Raw genomic sequence first — 23,180 nt, 5'->3', positions numbered from 1 at the left:
CCATACAGGATAACTCCAAGGAAAAACATGCCGAGACACATATTAATCAAACTATCAAAAATTAAATACAAAGAAAAAATATGAAAAGGAGCAAGGGAAAGCAACAAATAACATACAAGGGAATCCCCATAAGGATAACAGCTGGTCTTTCAACACAAACTCTGCAAGCCAGAAGGAAGTGGCAGGACATATTTAAAGTGATGAAAGGGAAAAACCTACAACCAAGATTACTCTACCCAGCAAGGATCTCATTCAGATTCGATGGAGAAATTAAAACCTTTACAGACAAGCAAAAGCTAACACAATTCAGCACCACCAAACCTTTACAACAAAGGCTAAAGGAACTTCTCTAGGCAGGAAACACAAGAGAAGGAAAAGAACTACAATAACAAACCCAAAACAATTAAGAAAATGGTAGTAGGAACATACATATCAATAACTACCTTAAATGTAAATGGATTAAATGCTCCAACCAGAAGACATAGACTGGCTGAATGAATACAAAAACAAAACCCATATATATGCTGTCAACAAGAGATCCACTTCAGACCTAGGGACACATACAGACTGAAAGTGAGGGGATGGAAAAAGATATTCCATGCAAATGGAAATCAAAAGAAAGCTGGAGGAGCAATTCTCATATCAGACAAAATAGACTTTAAAATAACACTATTACAAGAGAAAAAGACAGACACTATATAATGATCAAGGGATCAATCCAAGAAGAAGATATAACAGTTGTAAATATTTATGCATCCAACATAGGAGGACCTCAGTACATAAGGCAAATGCTAACAGCCATAAAAGGGGAAATCAACAGTAACACAATAATAATAGGGGACTGTAACACCCCACTTTCACCAAAGCACAGATAATCCAAAATGAAAATAAATAAGGAAGCACAAGCTTAAATGAAACATTAAACAATGAGGACTTCATTGATATTTATAGGACATTCAATCCAAAAACAACAGAATACACTTTCTTCTCAAGTGCTGACAGAACATTCTCCAGGATAGATCATATCTTGGGTCACAAATCAAGTGCCTGTAAATTTAAGAAAAATGAAATCATATCAAGTATCTTTTCCGACCACAACGCTATGAGACTAGATATCAATTACATGAAGAAAACTGTAAAAAATACAAACACATGGAGGCTAAACAATATGCTACTAAATAACCAAGACATAACTGAAGAAATCAAAGAGGAAATCAAAAAATACCTAGAAACAAATGACAATGAAAACACGATGACCCAAGACCTATGGGATGCCGCAAAAGCAGTTCTAAGAGGGACGTTTATAGCAATACAATCCTACCTCAAGAAACAAGAAACATTTCAAATAAGCAACCTAACCTTACACCTAAAGCAATTAGACAAAGAAGAACAAAAAAACCCCAAAGTTAGCAGAAGGAAAGAAATCATAAAGATCAGATCAGAAATAAATGAAAAAGAAATGAAGGAAATGATAGCAAAGATCAATAAAACTAAAAGCTGGTTCCTTGAGAAGATAAACAAAACTGATAAACCATTAGCCAGATTCATCAAGAGAAAAAGGGAGAAGACGAAATTCAATAGAATTAGAAACGAAAAAGGAGAAGTAACAACTGACACTGCAGAAATACAAAGGATCATGAGAGATGACTACAGGCAACTATATGCCAATAAAATGGACAACCTGGAAGAAATGGACAAATTCTTAGAAAAGCACAACCTTCCGAGACTGAACCAGGAAGAAATAGAAAATATAAGCAGACAAATCACAAGGGCTGGAATTGAAACTGTGATTAAAAATCTTCCAACAAACAAAAGCCCAGGACCAGATGGCTTCACAGGCAAATTCTATCAAACATTTAGAGAAGAGCTAACACCTAAACTTCTCAAACTCTTCCAAAATATAGCAGAGGGAGGAACACTCCCAAACTCATTCTACGAGGCCACCATCGCCCTGATGCCAAAACCAAAGATGTCACAGAAAAAGAAAACTATAGTATCACTGATGAACACAGATACAAAAATCCTCAACAAAATACTAGCAAACAGAATCCAACAGCACATTAAAAGGATCATACACCATGATCAAGTGGGGTTTATCCCAGGAATGCAAGGATTCTTCAATATACGCAAATCAATCAATGTGATACACCATATTAACAAATTGAAGAAGAACCATATGATCATCTCAGCAGATGCAGAAAAACTTTCAACAAAATTCAACATCCATTTATGATAAAAACCCTCCAGAAAGTAGGCATAGAGGGAACTTTCCTCAACATAATAAAGGCCATATATGACAAACCCACAGCCAACATCGTTCTCAATGGTGAAAAACTGAAACCATTTCCACTAAGATCAGGAACAAGACAAGGTTGCCCACTCTCACCACTATTATTCAACATAGTTTTGGAAGTTTTAGCCACAGCAATCAGAGAAGAAAAGAAATAAAAGGGATCCAAATTGGAAAAGAAGAAGTAAAACTGTCACTTTTTGCAGATGACATGATACTATACATAGAGAATCCTAGAGATGCTACCAGAAAACTACTAGAGCTAATCAATTAATTTGGTAAAGTAGCTGGATACAAAATTAATGCACAAAAATCTCTTGCATTCCTATACACTAATGATGAAAAATCTGAAAGAAAAATTAAGGAAACACTCCCATTTACCACTGCAACAAAAAGAATAAAATACCTAGGAATAAACCTACCTAAGGAGACAAAACACCTGTATGCAGAAAATTATAAGACACTGATGAAAGAAATTAAAGATGATACAAACAGATGGAGAGATATACCATGTTCTTGGATTGGAAGAATCAACATTGTGAAACTGACTCTTCTACCCAAAGCAATCTACAGATTCAATGCAATCCCTATCAAACTACCAATGGCATTTTTCACAGAACTAGAACAAAAAATTGCACAATTTGTATGGAAACACAAAAGACCCCGCATAGCCAAAGTAATCTTGAGAAAGAAAAATGGAGCTGTAGGAATCAGGCTCCCTGACTTCAGACTATTCTACAAAGCTACAGTAATCAAGACAGTATGGTACCGGCACAAAAACAGACATATAGATCAATGGAACAGGATAGAAAGCCCAGGGATAAACCCATGCACATGTGGTCACCTTATCCTTGATAAAGGAGGCAGAATATACAATGGAGAAAAGACAGCCTCTTCAATAAGTGGTGCTGGGAAAACTGGACAGTTACATGTAAAAGAATGAAATTAGAACACTCCCTAACACCATACACAAAAATAAACTCAAAATGGATTAAAGACTTAAATGTAAGGCCAGACACTATAAAACTGTTAGAGGAAAACATAGGCAGAACACTCTATGACATAAATCACAGCAAGATCCGTTTTGACCCACCTCCTAGAGAAATGGAAATAAAAACAAAAATAAACAAATGGGACCTAATGAAACTTAAAAGCTTTTGCACAGCAAATGAAACCATAAACAAGACCAAAAGACAACCCTCAGAATGGGAGAAAATATTTGCAAACGAAGCAACGGACAAAGGATTAATCTCCAAAATTTATAAGCAGCTCAATATCAAAAAAACAAACAACCCAATCCAAAACTGGGCAGAAGACCTAAATAGACATTTCTCCAAAGAAGATATACAGATGGCCAACAAACACATGAAAGGACGTTGAACATCACTAATCATTAGAGAAATGCAAATCAAAACTACAATGAGGTATCACCTCACACCAGTCAGAATGTCCATCATCAAAAAATCTATAAACAATAAACGCTGGAGAGGGTGTGGAGAAAAGGGAACCCTCCTGCACTGTTGGTGGGAATGTATATTGATACAGCCACTATGGAGAACAGTATGGAGGTTCCTTAAAAAACTAAAAATAGAACTACCATACGACCCAGCACTCCCACCACTGGGCATATTCCCTGAGAAAACCATAATTCAAAAAGAGTCATGTACCACAATGTTCATTGCAGCTCTATTTACAATAGCCAGGACATGGAAGCAACCTAAGTGTCCATCGACAGATGAATGGATAAAGAAGATATGGCACATATATACAATGGAATATTACTCAGCCATAAAAAGAAACGAAATTGAGTTATTTGTAGTGAGGTGGATGGACCTAGAGTCTGTCATACAGAGTGAAGTAATCAGAAAGAGAAATACAAATACTGTATGCTAACACATATACATGGAATCTAAAAAAAAAAAAAGGTTCTGAAGAACCTAGGGGCAAGACAGGAATAAAGATGCAGACATAGAGAATGGACTTGAGGACACAGGGAGGGGGAAGGGTAAGCTGGGATGAAGTGAGAGAGTGGCAGGGACATATATACACTACCAAATGTAAAATAGATAGCTAGTGGGAAGCAGCCGCATAGCACAGGGAGATCAGCTTGGTGCTGTGTCCACCTAGAGGGGTGGGACAGGGAGGGTTGGAGGGAGACGCAAGAGGGAGGACATATGGGGATATATGTATATGTACAGCTGATTCACTTTGTTATAAAGCAGAAACTAACACACCATTGTAAAGCAATTATACTCCAATATAGATGTTAAAAAAAAAAAAAGTAGAACACATTTAGGCTGGCAAATAGCTGCCTAAAAAGAAAAGAGCTTACAGAAAAGAAATTCCAGGACTTCACTGGTCGTGCAGTTGTTAAAAATCCGCCTGCCAATGCAGGGGACACGGGTTCGAGCCCTGGTCCGGGAAGATCCCACATGCTGCAGAGGAACTAAGCCCGTGCGCCACAACTACTGAGCCTGTGCTCTAGAGCCCACGAGCCACAACTACTGAGCCCATGTGCCACAACTACTGAGCCCACGCACCTAGAGCCCGTGCTCCACAACAATGAGAAGCCCACTCACCACAAGGAAGAGCAGACTCCGCTCGCTGCAACTAGAGAAAGCTCGCGTGCAGCAACGAAGACCCAACGAAGGAAGGAAGGAAGGAAGAAAGAAAAGAAAAGAAAGAAATTCGTTAAAGATTTTATTTCTTTGCTAGGAAGCCTGCTGAAATAAAGAGCCAGGACTGGGTATTACCAGTCAGAGAAAAGGCAGGTGTAAAATAATTTTTAAATGCTATTTCTTAGTTACACATATTTGACAAGATGATGGCTCAAAACACCACCATCTATACTTCTCACAGGAAAAGGCAAGCTCCAGGATTAAGAGCAAGTTTGCTGCACCTAGAACTGGCCTCTAAAAACCCCAACTTTCAACTTGGCTAAGTCTATAGTCAAACCACACCCCGCACTGTTCTCAACTCTGTAATGCCTCTGTGGTTCCTTCTAAGAGAACGTTACCCCACACACTCGACTGGGCAACCTGAGGTCAGAAAATAAGTCTTACTATTCATTAATACTTTTTGAACTGATTACTTGCAAAAAAATTTTTTAGAGTGAGTTTACAGTTACAAAAACTAGACTGTCAAGGAAGGGAGTCAAAAAATTATCGGGGTTTGGTGGACATGCGGAAGAGGAATTGTGCCAGAAATCTCTGGCTAGAGAAAACTCATAATGATAACGGTTACCATTTTTTTAAGGCTTACCAGGTGCCAGGTGTTTTTGTCAGTGCTTTTCATACGTTGTCTCATTTTATTCTCACAAGTCTGAGAGGTAAACAATATTATCTTGCTGTTTGTGGAGAGGGCCCAGGAGAAACCAACGTGAATTAACAAGAATTAAGGAGGTAAAAGTGTGAGACCACAGGAGTGAGGGGTGACAGAAACATGGTGGGACTATATCTAAGGAAGACCTAGTGAGTGTGTGAGTCTTGAAAGGCAGATTATATTCAGTATAAGGGGGACAGTAGGGAGGGGAAGTGGGAGAGAGGGAGACGACACAGAGTAGGAGAGGAAGGAACCTTCGAGCGGGAGGGGGGAGGGGAGGAGCTATGATGGAGGAGGAGCTAAGAGAGAGGTGGAGGAGCAGCCAATTGGAAGGGGGAAGAGGTAGGAACCGAGGGGAGGGGGAGTGGCTGAGAGGGAGTAGGCGGGACAGAGCAGGAGCAGGAACTAGAGGGACCAAGATAAGAGAAGAGGGCGGGGCCGAGAGGGAGGGCGGAGCCTAGAGGAAAGAGGGGAAGGGAAGGGGCGGAGTCGAGAGGGAGTGGAAAGGAAGAAGCCAGAGACCGCGGGCAAGGAGCGGAGAGAAAAGCGTAAAAGGAGGAGCTGTGAGGTGGGCGGAGGAGAAGCTGAGAGGGAGTTAGAGGAAAAGAGACGATGGGGGAGGAGCCAAGAGGGAGAGAAAGAGGATCAGGGAAAAAGAGAGGTCCGGATCCGCCAAGTGCGAGGCTCAGCGATTGAGACCCTGAAACACACCCACAGAGGGGGCTTTGGCATTCCGGGTCAGAGTCTGAGAGCTCCCAGCACTGGTCGGCCCCGGTGTGCCCCATACCGCAACCCGAAGCCTCCCCTCACATCTCACTTCCTCCCTCTAGTCCTCACCTTGCAGGTAGCAGTCTCGGTCTGCCTCGCAGAAGTTGACCGGAGCCAACCCGGGAAGATAAAAAGCCGCGCAGCGGGCGGCCTTAAGCCCCGGGAGCAGCCCCAGCCCCAGCAGCCACCTGAGGCCGGGGAGGGTGGGCCACAGGCGACAGAGCTTGGTTCCCAGGCGGAAACCACGAGTACACATTTTAGGAGCCAGTTCAGCGCTTGAGGACACACACCATGGGCGAGATCGGAACCAGTGGAGGGGAGAAGCGGAAATGATAAGGAAGAACCGTGGACGGACAGGGAAAAGCCGAGACCGGCTGGTGGGACTAGAACTCCAGGGAAGGCCACTTGTTCGGGCGAGACATTGGCTTGGAGCCCGGTGGCTAGACGGCCTGGCTGGCTTTGTGAGCGCGCGGAGTACGCATGCGTGCGGGTCCCCGCCACGCCTTACACCGCCCCTCACCCCTCCTCCCTTCCCCCGCCACCTCTCTCTCCTCCCAGCATCCCCAGCCCAGCACTTTCCCGCGGCTCTGGCGGTTCCTCGCGCGCAGCCTTCAGAGCTGCCTCGCGGTGTCCGGGGGGCGGGGGGGAGGGGGTAAGCAGCCTGAGAGGTTTCAACTTCCCAGCATCACAGAGTCGCGTCCTCCTGATTTTGCCTATCTTAGTACCAATAGCAGGGTTACCGCCCCGCCATCTTCAGTTCTTGCTGCCAGGGTGGGCGGAGGGGAATTCCTGGGCATTGCTGCCCAGTGTGGTGGTTATAAGGCGCTTGAAATGCAGCTAGTCCGAAACTGATGTCTGGAAGTGTACATTGTACAACAGGTTTCAAAGAATTTGCACGGTAAAAAGAATGCAAAACCTCTCCAACTTCATATTGATTACATGTTGAGATAATATTTGGAGTCTCTTACATTAAATAAAACATTAAAATTAATCCCACCTGTTTCTTTTTTGTGGCTTAATTTTTTTATTGAAGTATAGTTGATTTACAATGTTGTGTTAGTTTCAGGTGTACAAGACAGTGATTCAGTTGTACATATGTGTATATAGCTATTCTTTTTCAGATTCTTTTCCATCATTATAGGTTATTATAAGATATTGAATATAGTTCCCTGTGCTATACAGTAGGTCCTTGTTGTTTATCTATTTTATAATAAGTGTGCATCTTTTAATCCCAAATTCCTAATTTATCCCTCCCTCTATTTTTTGTGTGTGGCTACTAGAACATTTAAAATTACATATGTGGCTCTAGTTATATTTCTGTTGGACGGCGCAGGTCTGGGGAAGGGGGAAGAAAGGGAAAAAAACTGAAGAAGAGAGAGGGGAAGACAGGGGGTTGCTCTTAAATTTCCTAAAGTTTTCTTTCTCCTAGCGGCAGGGATCTTATTTTGCGACATCTGTAAGAATCCTTGTCGCCCTTACTTTCTGCTCCTTGTGCTGTCTTATAATGCAAAGTGCCTGTATTTGGACCTAGAAAGTATTGTAGGTATCATAGGACAAAGATAGTAGAAGAGCGTATTATTTTTCCTCCTTGTGTCTCAAGAGCTTTGGAGAACAAGAGGTCATTTGTTTATGCTGAGACACGTGCGCCTCCCCAAGGGCCTTTCTGTGCAAGTTCCCTGGCTCCAAAAGGTCTGCATCTTCTGCTGATTGGCAGGGGGGCAATTCAAGACAGAACAAAGGCAGCTAACTGGCCAATAGCAGAGGCAGGTCGAAATTTAGCGAGTTAACTCCTGGACTAGAGGGGTAGAAAAAGTTGTAGGACAAAGGGATGGAGAAAATGTACCAATGATCAGAATTAGGGGAGCTGTTAGTAAAAACATTGAACGTGGGGGCTTCCCTGGTGACACAGTGGTTAAGAATCCGCCTGCCAATGCAGGGGACACAGGTTTGAGCCCTGGTCTAGGAAGATCCCACACGCCGCAGAGCAACTAAGCCCAGTGCGCCACAACTACTGAGCCTGTGCTCTAGAGCCCGTGAGCCACAACTACTGAGCCTGCGTGCCACAACTACTGAAGCCCGCACACCTAGGGCCCATGTTCCACAACAAGAGAAGCCACTGGAATGAGAAGCCTGTGCACCGCAAGGAAGAGTAGCCCCCACTTGTGGCAACTAGAGAAAGCCCGTGTGCAGCAACGAAGACCCAACACAGCCAAAAATAAATAAATTTATTAAAAAAAAAGATTGAACTTGACCAAAAGAGCTGGAGACATCCCTGTAAAGATTGGGAAAACAGGATAACACGATCAGAAGGGGCACCACTTTTGAGAAGAGGACCAGAAAAAGGGAGCTAGTAAGTGAGAGAATGGTCATGGTTGGAAGTAACCAGAGCTTGAATAAAAGTTTTGTGTTTCACCACTGCGTGACCACCTCTCTCCAGCCTGCCTTTGGATGAAAAAGAGTATAAATGAAAATAAACGGGATGCTCCTCCAGTCTCTCAGGCCTGGGCCTGAACATCTAGAAGACGTGCTAGGACCCAGCAGGCGTAAACTGCTGCGGGACTGGGCAGACTGCCAAGCGCCTGCGGATCCTGCTAAGCAAGGGGGCGGGTTCTGGGCACTTCCTGGAGGAGGTGTGCCACCCAGATCACCAGCAGGACGCCTGCCCCCGCCCCTCCGCGCACTCTCCAGAGAGATTTTGAGAAGCAGGAAAGAGCAGTGGTCAGCGTATCACCATCCTCATCCTCTGCAACTCCAGTAGTGCCATTGAGGTCTTCCATTAAAGCTCCCTGCGGGGCTGTTTTCTGTTAACCTCAAGGAGTAAAGCATCACCGAAGGCTACGTCCCCATTGTCAGCAACAAGACACAGCCCTCCTGGTGTCATCAGTGAGTGATTATCACCCGCTCCGGCCCACTGCTGGTCCCAGAGATACAGCATATTCTCTGTGCTACAGGGGCTCTAAGAGTTTGTTTCTGCTTCCCCACCACCCTAGAAGATGCAGAAGCCCCAGAGCAGCCTTGTGGGAGTATCCTCTAGGCAGGCCTGGTTTTCCCCAACACCAAAGCCTCCCCTCCCACCATGAGCCAATCTGACCAAGTCTTACAGAAGAGTAAGGCCTGCCTGCCATCTCCAGCCAGCCCTGTACACCTTCTCATCTTGTATGCAAACAGGGACCTTTCTATTTCTATTGGCCAGGATTTCCAATACAATGTTGAATAGAAGTGATGAGAATGGACATCCTTGCCTTGCTCTCCATCTTAGGGGGAAAGCATTCAGTCTTTCACCATTAAGCATGATATTAGCTATAGGCTTTTTGTAGCTGCCCTTTATCAGGTTAACAAAGTTCCCTTCTCTCCCGGTGTGCTGAAAATTTTTATCATGACTGGTTATTGAATTTTATCCAATTTTTTTGGCATCAATTGACACAATTTTGTGTTTCTTCTTAAGATTATTGACATGATGCATTACATTGATTTTAAAATATTGAGTCAGGCTTGTATTTACAGAATAAACCCCACTTGGCTGGTTGCTGTGTAAAAAAAACAATAACAAAATAAACAGGACTACACTGTGGTGTAGAATGCAAATTTGTAAGGCTTTTAAAATAGAAAATTCAAAGAAATTAATTTCTTTTATAATTTTTTTTATTGAAGTATAGTTGATTTACAATGTTGTGTTAGTTTCTGGTGTTCAGCAAAGTGATTCAGATATATATATATCTATAGATAGACAGATAGATAGATAGAGAGATAATAGATATTCTTTTTCATATTCTTTTTCAGTATGGTTTACTACAGGATATTGAATATAGTTCCCTGTGCTATACAGTAGGACCTTGTTGTTTATAAAGTCATTCTATATATAATAGTTTGCATCTGCTAATCCCAAACTTCCAGTACATCCCTCTCCCACCCCCGCCTCCCCCTTAGCAACCACAAGTCTGTTCTTTATGTCTGTGAGTCTGTTTCATAAATAATTTCATTTGTGTCATATTTTAGATTCCACATAAAAGTGATATCATATGGTATTTGTCTTTCTCTTTCTGACTCACTTCACTTAGTATGATAATCTCTAGGCCCATCCATGTTGCTGCAAATGGCATTATTTTGTTCTTTTTTATTGCTGAGTAGTATTCCATTGTGTGTGTATATATATACATACATGTGTGTGTATATATATATGCCACATCTTCTTTATCCATTCATCTATTGATGGACATTTAGGTTGCTTCCATGTCTTGGCTATTATAAATAGTGCACTGGGGTGCATGTATCTTTTTGAATTAGAGTTGATCCAGCAACCCCACTCCTGGGCATATATCTGGACAAAACTCTAATTCTAATTTTAGTTTTTTGAGGAACCTCCATACTGTCCTCCATAGTGGCTGCACCAACTTACATTCCCACCAACAGTGTAAGAGGGTTCCCTTTTCTCCACACCCTCTCCAGCACTTGTTATTTGTCAACTTTTTAATGATGGCCACTCTGACCAGTGTGAGGTGTGCTCTCATTGTAGTTTTGATTTGCATTTCTCTAATAATTAGTGATGTGGAGCATCTTTTCATATGCCTGTTGGCCATCCGTATGTCTTCTTTGGAGAAATGTCTAATTAGGTCTTCTGCCCATCTTTTGTTTGGATTGTTTGGATTTTTTGTTATTGAGTTGTATGAGCTGTTTATATATTTTGGAAATTAAGCCCTTGTTGGTTGCATCGTTTGCAAATATCTTCTCCCAGTCCATTGGTTGCCTTTTGGTTTTGTTTATGGTTTTCTTTGCTGTGCAAAAGCTTAAAGTTTGATTAGGTCCTACTTGTTTATTTTTGCTTTTATTTCTGTTGCCTTTGGAAACTGACCTAAGAAAGCATTGGTACAATTTATATCAGAGAATATTTGCCATGGGAGGCGGACCTAAGAAAACATTGGTACAACTTATGTCAAAGAATGTTTTACCTATGTTCTCTTCTAGGAGTTTTATGGTGTCATGTCTTATATTTAAGTCTTTAAGCCATTTTGAGTTTATTTTTGTGTGTGGTGTAAGGGTGTCTTCTAACTCCATTGATTTACATGCAGCTGTTCAGCTTTCCCAACATTGCTGAAGAGACTGTCTTTTCTCCATTGTCTATTCTTGCCTCCTTTGTCAAAGATTAATTGACCATAGGTGTGTGGATTTATTTCTGCACTCTCTATTCTGTTCCATTGATCCATATGTCTGTTTTTGTGCTAATACCACACTGTTTTGATTACTGTAGCTTTGTAGTATTGTCTGAAGTCTGGGAGGGTTATGCCTCCTGCTTTGTTCTTTTTCCTCAGGATTGCTTTGGCAATTCTGGGTCTTTTATGGTTCCATATGATTTTTAGGATTACTTGTTCTGGTCCTGTGAAAAATGCCATGGGTAATTTGATAGGGATTGCATTAAATCTGTAGATTGCTTTGGGTAGTATACCCATTTTAACAGTATTAATTCTTCCAATACAAGAGCATGGGATATCTTTCCATTTCAAAGAAATTAATTTCTTAATGTAGGCTATGCCCCAAACTCCAGGGAGACATGGGTTCTCTCTCCTGTGCCATTAAGAGTATTTGGTGGAAAAGTAAAGAGCAAACACTTTATTAATTTTATTTGCTTACTTGTATCTCTCCCTCTACTGAAAGTAAGCTTTTGAGCACAGGATCCATTTCTTGCTTATCTTCAAATCCATAGTGCAGATCTGGGCACTTAGAACATAATACATAGATTCACAATAAATGAAAAAATGAATTAATGAATGAATTCACTTACACTGTCATAGACATTTTATATGTTTTACCTCATTTGGAAATCAAAAGAGGATGCAATCAAGAGATGTGAGTAAATGTAGATAACAAGGATAATACCCCATTTATTTATGTAGCAGTAGAGTTTGCAAAGTTTGTGTCCATCCATTATTTTACGTGACTATATGAGGTAGAAAGGGTAGTTATTTAATGTGAAGTAACTGAGAACAGGAGAAGTTAATTTGCTCGTCCAAGGTCACACAGCTAATAGATGACCAACTCAAGGCTAGAAAGCAGGTCTCCTGATATCTAATATAGTTCTTAAAAATAATGGTATTAAAAGAAAGTGAAGGACTTCCCTGGTGGTGCAATGGTTAAGAATCCACCTGCCAATGCAGGGGACACGGGTTCGAGCCCTGGTCCGGGAAGATCCCACATGCCGCAGAGCAACTAAGCCTGTGTGCCACAACTACTGAGCCTGCGCTCTAGAGCCCGCAAGCCACAACTACTGAGCCCACGTGCCACAACTACTGAAGCCCACGTGCCTAGAGCCCATGCTCCGCAACAAGAGAAGCCACTGCAATGAGAAGCCCACGCACTGCAACAAAGAGTAACCCCCACTCGCCACAACTAGAGGAAGCCCATGCACAGCAATGAAGACCCAATGCAGCCAAAAATAAATAAATAAATATTTAAAAAAAAAAGAAAGAAAGTGAGGGACTTTCCTGGAAGTCCAGTGGTTAGGACTCTGTGCTTCCACTGCAGGGGGCCCAGGTTCGATCCCTGGTTAGGGAACTAAGATCCCACAAGCCACATGGTGTGGCCCAAAAAAATAAATTAAAAAAAAAGGAAGTGAAAAATGTCTGGTAATAAAAAAGAAATAAACTCATTTTATAACGTAGCTGTTACGCTTCCAGCTACATCAACTAAGAATGTTCCAGAAACAAGCAAGTAAAGGATTGAACAAAGCATATAAATCTCAAGTTAGGAGCTATCTTTGACAATGGCACATAGAGAGATTTAACCATGCAATTCGTGACATGCAATGTCACTCAGACAATTTTGTAAAGGGAAACAGAAGGAATGGCACTTCACAAAAACAGATGCTTCAGGCCACATTAAAGAAAATGCAACTACTAAGTCTTTAATAGTTATTTTTCCCCATGTTTCTAACCATTTGGAGTTAAAAATATCCAAGCTGCAGTCCCCATCCTCTTTCCAGTTCACTTCAATGTGTCTATACCAAGACTGAGTAGTAGAACAAAGGAATACTGTGATCCAGTGGAATCATGCTCTAGTTAAACCATGTTTCTAAATCAGCATATCGGAACATATGCTAATGGGAACTAATGTGCCATGGTAGGCCAGCATGTCAGCTCCAGAGGCTACATCATAACTTTCATAGGGTGCCAACAGGGCCAGACTAACTTATTCCCTGGGCCTCCTAACTTGACTCACTTTTTCCTTCCCCATTGCCCAAAATCTAAATATGTTTCTCTCAAACTGACATTGCAAATGTGATCACGTCACACTCCTCTTTAAAATCCTTCGCTGGACAGCTCAATGCAATGTGGGTCCTGGATTGGACAAAAAAAGGACCTTAGTGGAAAAACTGGTGGAATCCCAATGAAGTCTGTAGTGCAGTTAATAGTATTGTACCAACCTTGATTTCTTAGTTTGATCATTCTACTGTGGTTATGTAAGATGTTCATGTTAAGGGAACTTCAGTGAATGAGACCTTTCTGTACTATTTTTGCAACACTTCAGTAAATCTAAAATTCTCTTGAAATAAAAAGTGGAAAACATCTTCTCCTGGTTCTTCATTGCCCTAAGGGTTAAGTACAAACTCTGCCTTTGCTCGGGAAGACCTGCATGACCTAACCCTTCGCCCTCACATACATACACCGCTCCGGCATCAAAATTTAGTGCAGGGGAGGAGGGTGGAGGATGGAGACGCCACTCCCATAGTCAATCTACTCTCCGATCCTGCTCCAAAGAACTACTTTCAGTTACACGAAGAGGTCGTTCTCTCTAGCCTCTAAACAAATTGATCCTTGCTGTTCCTTGGTATAGTAGCCTCTGCAGACCCTGCCACCCCCTCTCCCACCTTTTGCTTGGCTGAAATCTTGCTTGTATATTTCAGTTAATTTGGAAAGTTACCTTTCCTAGCATATCTTCCCTGACAGCCCCCCACTCCGCATATATACCACACCACACACACATACCACACAGAGTTGGATTAAGTGCTCCTTGTATGTGCTCCCACTACACCCTGTGTATACTTGTGATTTGTCACTTTCACACTGTATTAAAGTTCTGTCTGCCTCCCCCATTTAGTCAATTGTTAACTCTGGATCTTCTCCTTTTATCCACACCTACCACTTTCGTACAGCAAGGCAGCCATTGAAATAGCTTGATTTCACAGGTTTAACACTTTGAAGATTAAGTTTTCCATCTGAGTAATTATTCTCATAATTTATATGCTCTGTGATATGGTGAGAATGGAGACTTTTAGTTTTTTCCCTGATACTATGGAGTTTCTGACTGTGAATTGTATTTCTGCACCAATATCAACTTGTTATCAAAAGGGTACCTATATTCCTTTATTACAGGGATCATTGAGAAATGATCACCACGGACTTCCCTGGTGGTCCAGTGGGTAAGACTCTGCGCTGCCAATGCAGCGGGCTCGGTGTTCGATCCCTGGTCTGGGAACTAAGATCCCACATACCACCTGGTGTGGCCAAAAAAAAAGAGAGAGAGAGAAAAGGGAAGTGTCATGGCAGATTCATTGGTTTCTGGCTTGCACAACTGGATGGATGGTGGAACCATTCACTGAGGCATGGCATATTGAAAGAGGACTAGATTTAAGGGGATAGAGAGAGATTAAGAGGGGTTTTGGGGGGACCTATTGTACTTGAGGAGACTCTGAGAGTTACAAATTGAGATATCAAACATGCAGCTGAACATATAGCCATGGAATGGGAGATACAGATTTGGAAGTTGATGGCTTATGGATGATAAAAGAAATCACTTATTGGGAGAGTACAGAATGAGAAGAGAAGAGGATCCAGGGCAAGTCTTTGAAAAAAATTCAACAAATTTGTAGTCTAGTAGACAAGGATAGGCAAGCTGCAGAGTTGTTAGAGAGAGATCAGGCAGAGATGTAGGTGGAAAGCCGGAAGAATGTGTTGTTAAATATAAAAGAGCTTGGAAGCCCAAGGGAAGAAAGTGTTTCAAGGAGAAAGTGGTCAAGGACAAAAAAAGGCCAAGTAAAATAGCAGAAAACATCTTATCTTTTTGATGTGGTGACACAGATGTCATTTTCGACATGAAAGAGAGCTATTTCGGGGAAATGATCTGGATAAAAGCCAGATTGGAGTGGGTTAAGAATTGAGTGAGAGGTGATAAAATGGAGTAGCTGGTATAGATAACTCTTTCTTTTTTGACAACTCTTTCTTTTATTTGATTTTTAATTATATAAGTAATACATAAATATATTTTCCTTTAAAAAATGAAAGCGTTACAGACAAGACTAAAATCCTTTTTGATCGCTGCTACCAATCCTGGTCTTCTTCCTCACCTTTCAGAGGTAACCATAGTTATTTGTTTGGTGTGTCCTTCCTGGCCTTTTTCTGGGTATTAACATATTAATGTTATAGATAATAACATAATTTAACATAGACAAATATATATACATGTGCATATGTTTTACATAAACATATATTATATAGTATAACATGATGTATAGAATGAACCACTTCATTATTTTAATTAACGCACTACCGATATTACATACTGTATCATAATTTATTTGGCATTCCTCTACTGATAGTCATTTAAGTTGTTTCTATTTTTTCCCCAGTCGCTCACAATTCTGCAGAATACTGCCTTATATACACTCACCTTGTCAAAGAAGGCAACAAGAAGGGAATGCTCATTTAAATTTTAATAGACACTGCTTGCACTTTTTATATTTTAATAGTTACTGTACTACCAAACTGCCCTCCCAAATGGCTGTACCAATTTTCCCTCCCACCAGCAGTGGGAGTCTCATAAGACTATTGACTACCCATTATCCCACACCAGCAACGACTCTTTCAAGATGTTTGGCTGTGGAGGGGAGGAAAACTATCCTGTGGTAGCCAGAAGGGGATGAAAGGTTGAAAGAGACAGTTTTGTGTGTGAGAAAGGCTTGAGCATGTTTTATTTTTTTGTTTTGTTTTGTTGTTTTTTTAAATTAATTTTTATTGGAGTATAGTTGATTTACAATGTTGTGTTAGAGCATGTTTTAATGTGCATGAGAAAGCTCCAGTTGAGAAGGAGAGGTTGAATATACGTGAGGAAAAAGAGATAATTAATGACATAAAATTCTCAGGAAAGCAGGGGAGGACATCATCCAAGCACAAGTAAAGGAATGGCCTTCAAGGAGAAGAGGCATCATTCTTCTCTTGCACTGGTTCTCTAACTGGATTGTGCATCAGAATTCCCTGGAGAGCTTGTTAAAACAGGTTGCTGCCCCTTCCTCCACCAGAGTTTGTGATTCTGTAGATTTGGGAGTGGGGTCTGCAAATCTGCATTTCCAGCAAGTTCCCAGGCACTGTCGATTCTCCTGTTCTGTTCTGGGGAATTAACTATACTTTGGGAACCACTATCCTATGTAGCAGGGGGAAAGGAAGGTAGGGTGGGTGTAGAGATGGGTAGATACATGTGTTTGGTTGCCAGAAGATGATGGGAGTTCCTATCTAACGGTTTCTATTTTCTCTATGAAATAAGAGTTGTGGTCAAATATTGAACGTGTGGGAGCAGGTGGGAGGTGGTGCTGGGGTAGGAGGTTAGAGGAGAGTGGAGAAAGTTGTAAAAAATGGTTGCAGAAGGCAGGTGAGTGAATTGACCAAAAATATGTAGTAAAATTCCTGGGCCATATTGAAGTCTCATTTGAGGTCTATGATCATGAACTTTACAATAGGCCCAATCTGCCCAATTGTGTGGCTTTTTCCAGTAGACATGGAGAAAGTAAAACATCAGTTTTACCCAAGACTGAAGTTTTGCTACTCTAGTGTCTCAAGAAGACATCCAGTAGCTCATGCTAGAAATCTGGCATCACCATTGATTCCTCCCTCACCCCGCATCACCAATGCATCATTAATATTAATAGCTAACACTTAATATCAATCATGCTTACTATGCTCTAAGAAATGTTGTAAACATGTTTGTATATTAACTCATTTCATCCTGACACTTCCTATAAGTACTATTATTATCCTCATTTTATAAATGAGGACACTGAAATTATGGATTTGCCCAAATCCATGCAGCTGGGAAGTGGCAGAGCCAGGCTTCAAACCAGACATTCTAGCACCAGGGTCTAGTTCTTAGGTAGACTCTTCTGCACTGTTTCAACTTCCCAACTTTTTTTTTTTTTTTGGCCACGCCACGGGGCCTGGGGAAACCTTAGTTCCCTGACCAGGGAAACACTGAGTCCTAACCACTGGACTGCCAGGGAATTCCCCCAACTATCTTTCTGATCTATCCACTTTTCACCCTGTCCACAACCCCTATCCTAGTCCAAGCCACGCCATAGCTCACACAGCCTTAAAGTCCTTTTTCCAGCTTCCATGCTTGCCCCTTTACCAATCATTCTCCACGGAGCTGCCAGAGTCAGCTTTCAAAAATACCAATCAGCTCAAGTGCTTCTCCTGGATTAAAGCTTTTCGGTGGCTCCCATTGTTCTTAGCATAAACCCCACAAATCCTAGCTATGACTTAAAGAATCCTGGATAATCTGACACTTTCCTAACCTTCTGGCTAGATTAACTGTCATTGTTTTCCCTAAATCACCGCATTCCAGCGTTAGTGGCTTCCTTTAAGTTCTTCACATACTTCTCATTCTTTTCCTCAGCAGGGCCCTTGCACATGCTGTTGCTACTATCTAGAATGTTCTTCCCATGAGCGATTGCTTCTCATCCTTGAACTCTCAGCTTCCATGACAGTACCTCCAGGGAGATCTTCCCTTGCTATTGTAAGTAGGCCTCCTACACTTGCACACACATTTTTAAAAAAAATTCTCTATTACTGCAACTTATTTTATTCAAAAAATAGTGGTTTTCAAACAAATATCTTATATTAACGCATATATGTGGAACCTGGAAAAATGGTACAGATGAACCAGTTTGCAGGGCAGAAATAGAGACACAGATGTAGAAAACAAACAAATGGACACCAAGGGGGGAAAGTGGTGGTGGGGGGTGGTGGTAGGATGAACTGGGAGATTGGGATTGACATATATACACTAAGATGTACAAAATAGATAACTAATAAGAACCTGCTGTATAAAAAAATAAATAAAATAAAATTCAAAAATTCAAAAAAAGTAGTGGTTTTCACTATTTTTTGTTTGTTTTCTTGTTTATTTTCTTACACCCTCTCCCCCACCAATAGAATGTAAACTTCATGAGGGCAGGGACCAAGTGCATTTTATTCAGAATTGTATACCAGTCCCTACCATAGTGACCAACACAGAGTAGGTACCCAGTGGATATTTGGCAAGGGAATGAATTAATGAATTGGGGGCAGCCGAGTAGTGATGTCAGACAGGAAGCTGGATATGCAGGTTCAGGAGCCCAAGGGAGAGACTTGGCACAGATATATAAACCCTGGGGCTGGGAATTCCCTGGCGGTCCAGTGGATAGGACTCCACGCTTCAACTTCAGGGGGTCCAGGTTCAATCCCTTGTTAGGGAGCTAAGATTCTGCAAGCCACAGGTGCAGCAAAAAACAAAAAACAAAACAAAACCAAACAAAAGAATCCCCAGCCTGAGGCTATAGAGATAATATTGTAGAGGACCCCCTGGGAATGGATGAGATTACCTAAGGGATGAGGATAGAATGAATAAACAAGAAGCTCTAGCAATGAGACTGAAGAAACTCTAATATTTAAAGATGAAGTAGACAAGTCCCTCCCATCAGGAAACTTGCACAAGCCTCTTAGATAGCGTAATCCACCAGAGGGCAGACAGCAAGCAAGAAAAACTACAATCCTGCAGCCTGTGGAACAAAAACCACATTCACAGAAAGATAGACAAGATGAAAACGCAGAGGGCTATGTACCAGATGAAGGAACAAGATAAAACCCCAGACAAACAACTAAATGAAGTGGAGATAGGCAACTTTCCAGAAAAAGAATTCAGAATAATGATAGTGAAGATGATCCAGGACCTCGGAAAAACAATGGAGGCAAAGATTGAGAAGATGCAAGAAATGTTTAACAAAGACCTAGAAGAATTAAACAACAAACACTTAGAAGAATTAAAGAACAAACAGAGATGAACAATACAATAACTGAAATGAAAAATACACTAAAAGGAATCAATAGCAGAATAACTGAGGCAGAAGAACGGATAAGTGACCTGGAAGACAGAATGGTGGAATTCACTGCTGTGGAACAGAATAAAGAAAAAAGAATGAAAAGAAATGAAGACAGCCTAAGAGACCTCTGGGACAACATTAAATGCAACAACATTCGCATTATAGGGGTCCCAGAAGGAGAAGAGAGAGAGAAAGGACCCAAGAAAATATTTGAAGAGATTATAGTCGAAAACTTCCCTAACGTGGGAAAGGAAATAGCCACTCAAGTCCAGGAAGCACAGAGAGTCCCATACAGGATAAACCCAAGGAGAAACATGCCAAGACACATAGTAATGAAATTGGCAAAAATGGAAGACAAAGAAAAATTATTGCAAGCAGCAAGGGAAAAATGACAACATACAAGGGAACTCCCATAAGGTTAACAGCTGATTTCTCAGCCGAAACACGACAAGCCACAAGGGAGTGGCATGACATATTTAAAGTGATGAAAGGGAAGAACCTAAAACCAAGATTACTCTACCCAGCAAGGATCTCATTCAAATTCAATGGAGAAATCAAAACCTTTACAGACAAGCAAAAGCTAAGAGAATTCAGCACCACCAAATCAGCTCTACAACAAATGCTAAAGGAACTTCTCTAAGTGGGAAACACAAGAGAAGAAAAGGTCCTACAAAAACAAACCCATAACAATTAAGAAAATGGTAATAGGAACATACATATCAATAATTACCTTAAACGTGAATGGATTAAATGCTCCAACCAAAAGACACAGGCTTGCTGCATGGATACAAAAACAAGACCCATATATATGCTGTCTACAAGAGACCCACTTCAGACCTAGGGACACATACAGACTGAAAGTGAGGGGATGGAAAAAGATATTCCATGCAAATGGAAATCAAAAGAAAGCTGGAGTAGCTATACTCATATCAGACAAAATAGACTTTAAAATAAAGAATGTTACAAGAGACAAGGAAGGACACTACATAATGATCAAGGGATCAATCCAAGAAGAAGATATAACAATTAAAAATATATATGCCCCCAACATAGGAGCACCTCAATACATAAGGCAACTGCTAACAGCTATAAAAGAGGAAATCGACAGTAACACAATAATAGTGGGGGACTTTAACACCTCACTTACACCAATGGACAGATCATCCAAACAGAAAATAAATAAGGAAACAGAAGCTTTAAATGACACAATAGACCAGATAGATTTAATTGATATTTATAGGACATTCCATCCAAAAACAGCAGATTACACGTTCTTCTCAAGTGCGCACGGAACATTCTCCAGGATAGATCACATCTTGGGTCACAAATCAAGCCTCAGTAAATTTAAGAAAATTGAAATCATATCAAGCATCTTTTCTGACCACAGCGCTATGAGATTAGAAATCAATTACAGGGAAAAAAATGTAAAAAACACAAACACATGGAGGCTAAACAATACATTACTAAATAACCAAGAGACCACTGAAGAAATCAAAGAGGAAATCAAAAAATACCTAGAGACAAATGACAATGAAAACACGACGATCCAAAACCTATGGGATGCAGCTAAAGCAGTTCTAAGAGGGAAGTTTAAAGTTATAAAAGCCTACCTCAAGAAACAAGAAAAATCTCAAATCAACAATCTAACCTTACACCTAAAGGAACTAGAGAAAGAAGAACAAACAAAACACAAAATTAGCAGAAGGAAAGAAATCATAAAGATCAGAGCAGAAATAAATGAAATAGAAACAAAGAAAACAATAGCAAAGATCAATAAAACTAAAAGCTGGTTCTTTGAGAAGATAAACAAAATTGATAAACCATTAGCCAAACTCATCAAGAAAAAGAGGGAGAGGACTCAAATCAATAAAATTAGAAATGAAAAAGGAGGATACAACAGACACTGCAGAAATACAAAGCGTCCTAAGAGACTACGACAAGCAACTCTATGCCAAATGGACAACCTGGAAGAAATGGACAAATTCTTAGAAAGGTATAACCTTCCAAGACTGAACCAGGAAGAAATAGAAAATATGAACAGACCAATCACAAGTAATGAAATTGAAGCTGTGATTAAAAATCTTCCAACAAACAAAAGCCCAGGACCAGATGGCTTCACAGGTGAATTCTATCAAACATTTAGAGAAGAGCTAACACCCATCCTTCTCAAACTCTTCCAAACAATTGCAGAGGAAGGAACACTCCCAAACTCATTCTATGAGGCCACCATCACCCTGATACCAAACCAGACAAAGATACTACAAAAAAAGAAAATTACAGACCAATATCACTCATGAATATAGATGCAAAAATCCTCAACAAAATACTAGCAAACAGAATCCAACAAAAGATTAAAAGGATCATACAGCATGATCAAGTGGGATTTATCCCAGGGATGCAAGGATTCTTCAATATACACAAATCAATCAATGTGATACACCATATTAACAAATTGAAGGAGAAAAACCATATGATCATCTCAATAGATGCAGAAAAAGCTTTTGACAAAATTCAACACGCATTTATGATAAAAACTCTCCAGAAAGCGGGCATAGAGGGAACCTACCTCAACATAATAAAGTCCATATGCGAGAAACCCACAGCAAACATCATTCTCCATGGTGAAAAACTGAAAGCATTTCCTCTAAGATTAGGAACAAGACAAGGATGTCCACTCTCACCACTATTATTCAACATAGTTTTGGAAGTCCTAGCCATGGCAATCAGAGAAGAAAAAGAAATAAAAGCAATACAATTGGAAAAGAAGAAGTAAAACTGTCACTGTTTGCAGATGACATGATACTATACATAGAGAATCCTAAAAATGCCACCAGAAAACTACTAGAGCTAATCAATGAATCTGGTAAAGTTGCAGGATACAAAATTAATGCACAGAAATCTCTTGCATTCCTATACACTAATGATGAAAAATCTGACAGTGAAATTAAGGAAACACTCTCATTTACCATTGCAACAAAAAGTGTAAAATACCTAGGAATAAACCTACCTAGGGAGAAAAAAGACCTGTATGCAGAAAATTATAAGACACTGATGAAAGAAATTAAAGATGATACCAACAGATGGAGAGATATGCCATGTTCTTGGATTGGAAGAATCAATATTGTGAAAATGACTATACTACCCAAAGCAATCTACAGATTCAATGCAATCCCTATCAAATTACCAATGGCATTTTTCACAGAACTAGAACAAAAAATCTTAAAATTTATATGGAGACACAAAAGACCCCAAATAGCCGACGCAGTCTTGAGGGAAAAAAACGGAGCTGGAGGAATCAGACTCCCTGACTTCAGACTATACTACAAAGCTACAGTCATCAAGACAATATGGTACTGGCACAAAAACAGAAATATAGATCAATGGAACAGGATCAAAAGCCCAGAGGTAAACCCACGCACCTATGGTCAACTAATCTATGACAAAGGAGGCAAGGATATACAATGGGGAAAAGACAGCCTCTTCAATAAGTGGTGCTGGGAAAACTGGACAGCTACAGGTAAAAGAATGAAATTAGAACACTCCCTAACACCATACACAAAAATAAACTCAAAATGGATTAAAGACCTAAATGTAAGACCGGACACTATAAAACTCTTAGAGGAAAACATAGGAAAAACACTCTTTGACATAAATCACAGCAAGATCTTTTTTGATCCACCTTCT

At 40.6% G+C, this 23,180-nt stretch overlaps 1 protein-coding gene and 1 pseudogene across 2 annotated transcripts in view; both read right to left on the bottom strand.

Annotated features, from left to right (window-relative positions):
• The window catches only part of LOC309620172 (transmembrane 9 superfamily member 2-like), a 109,522-nt pseudogene extending 99,411 nt beyond the window's left edge, over window positions 1–10,111 (bottom strand). Inside the window, exon 1 of the transcript XR_014249911.1 lies at window positions 6,449–10,111. The product of XR_014249911.1 is annotated as a transmembrane 9 superfamily member 2-like (transcript). The remainder of the gene's footprint in view (window positions 1–6,448) is intronic.
• The window catches only part of VGLL1 (vestigial like family member 1), a 569,192-nt gene that overhangs the window by 231,881 nt on the left and 314,131 nt on the right, over window positions 1–23,180 (bottom strand). The window lies entirely within an intron of this gene.

The sequence above is a fragment of the Balaenoptera borealis genome, assembly GCF_965194805.1.
Source record: "Balaenoptera borealis genome assembly, chromosome: X".
Lineage (NCBI taxonomy): Eukaryota > Metazoa > Chordata > Mammalia > Artiodactyla > Balaenopteridae > Balaenoptera > Balaenoptera borealis.
The sequence above is the reverse complement of the archived record's forward strand: the minus strand, read 5'-3'. Positions and strand labels throughout refer to the sequence as shown.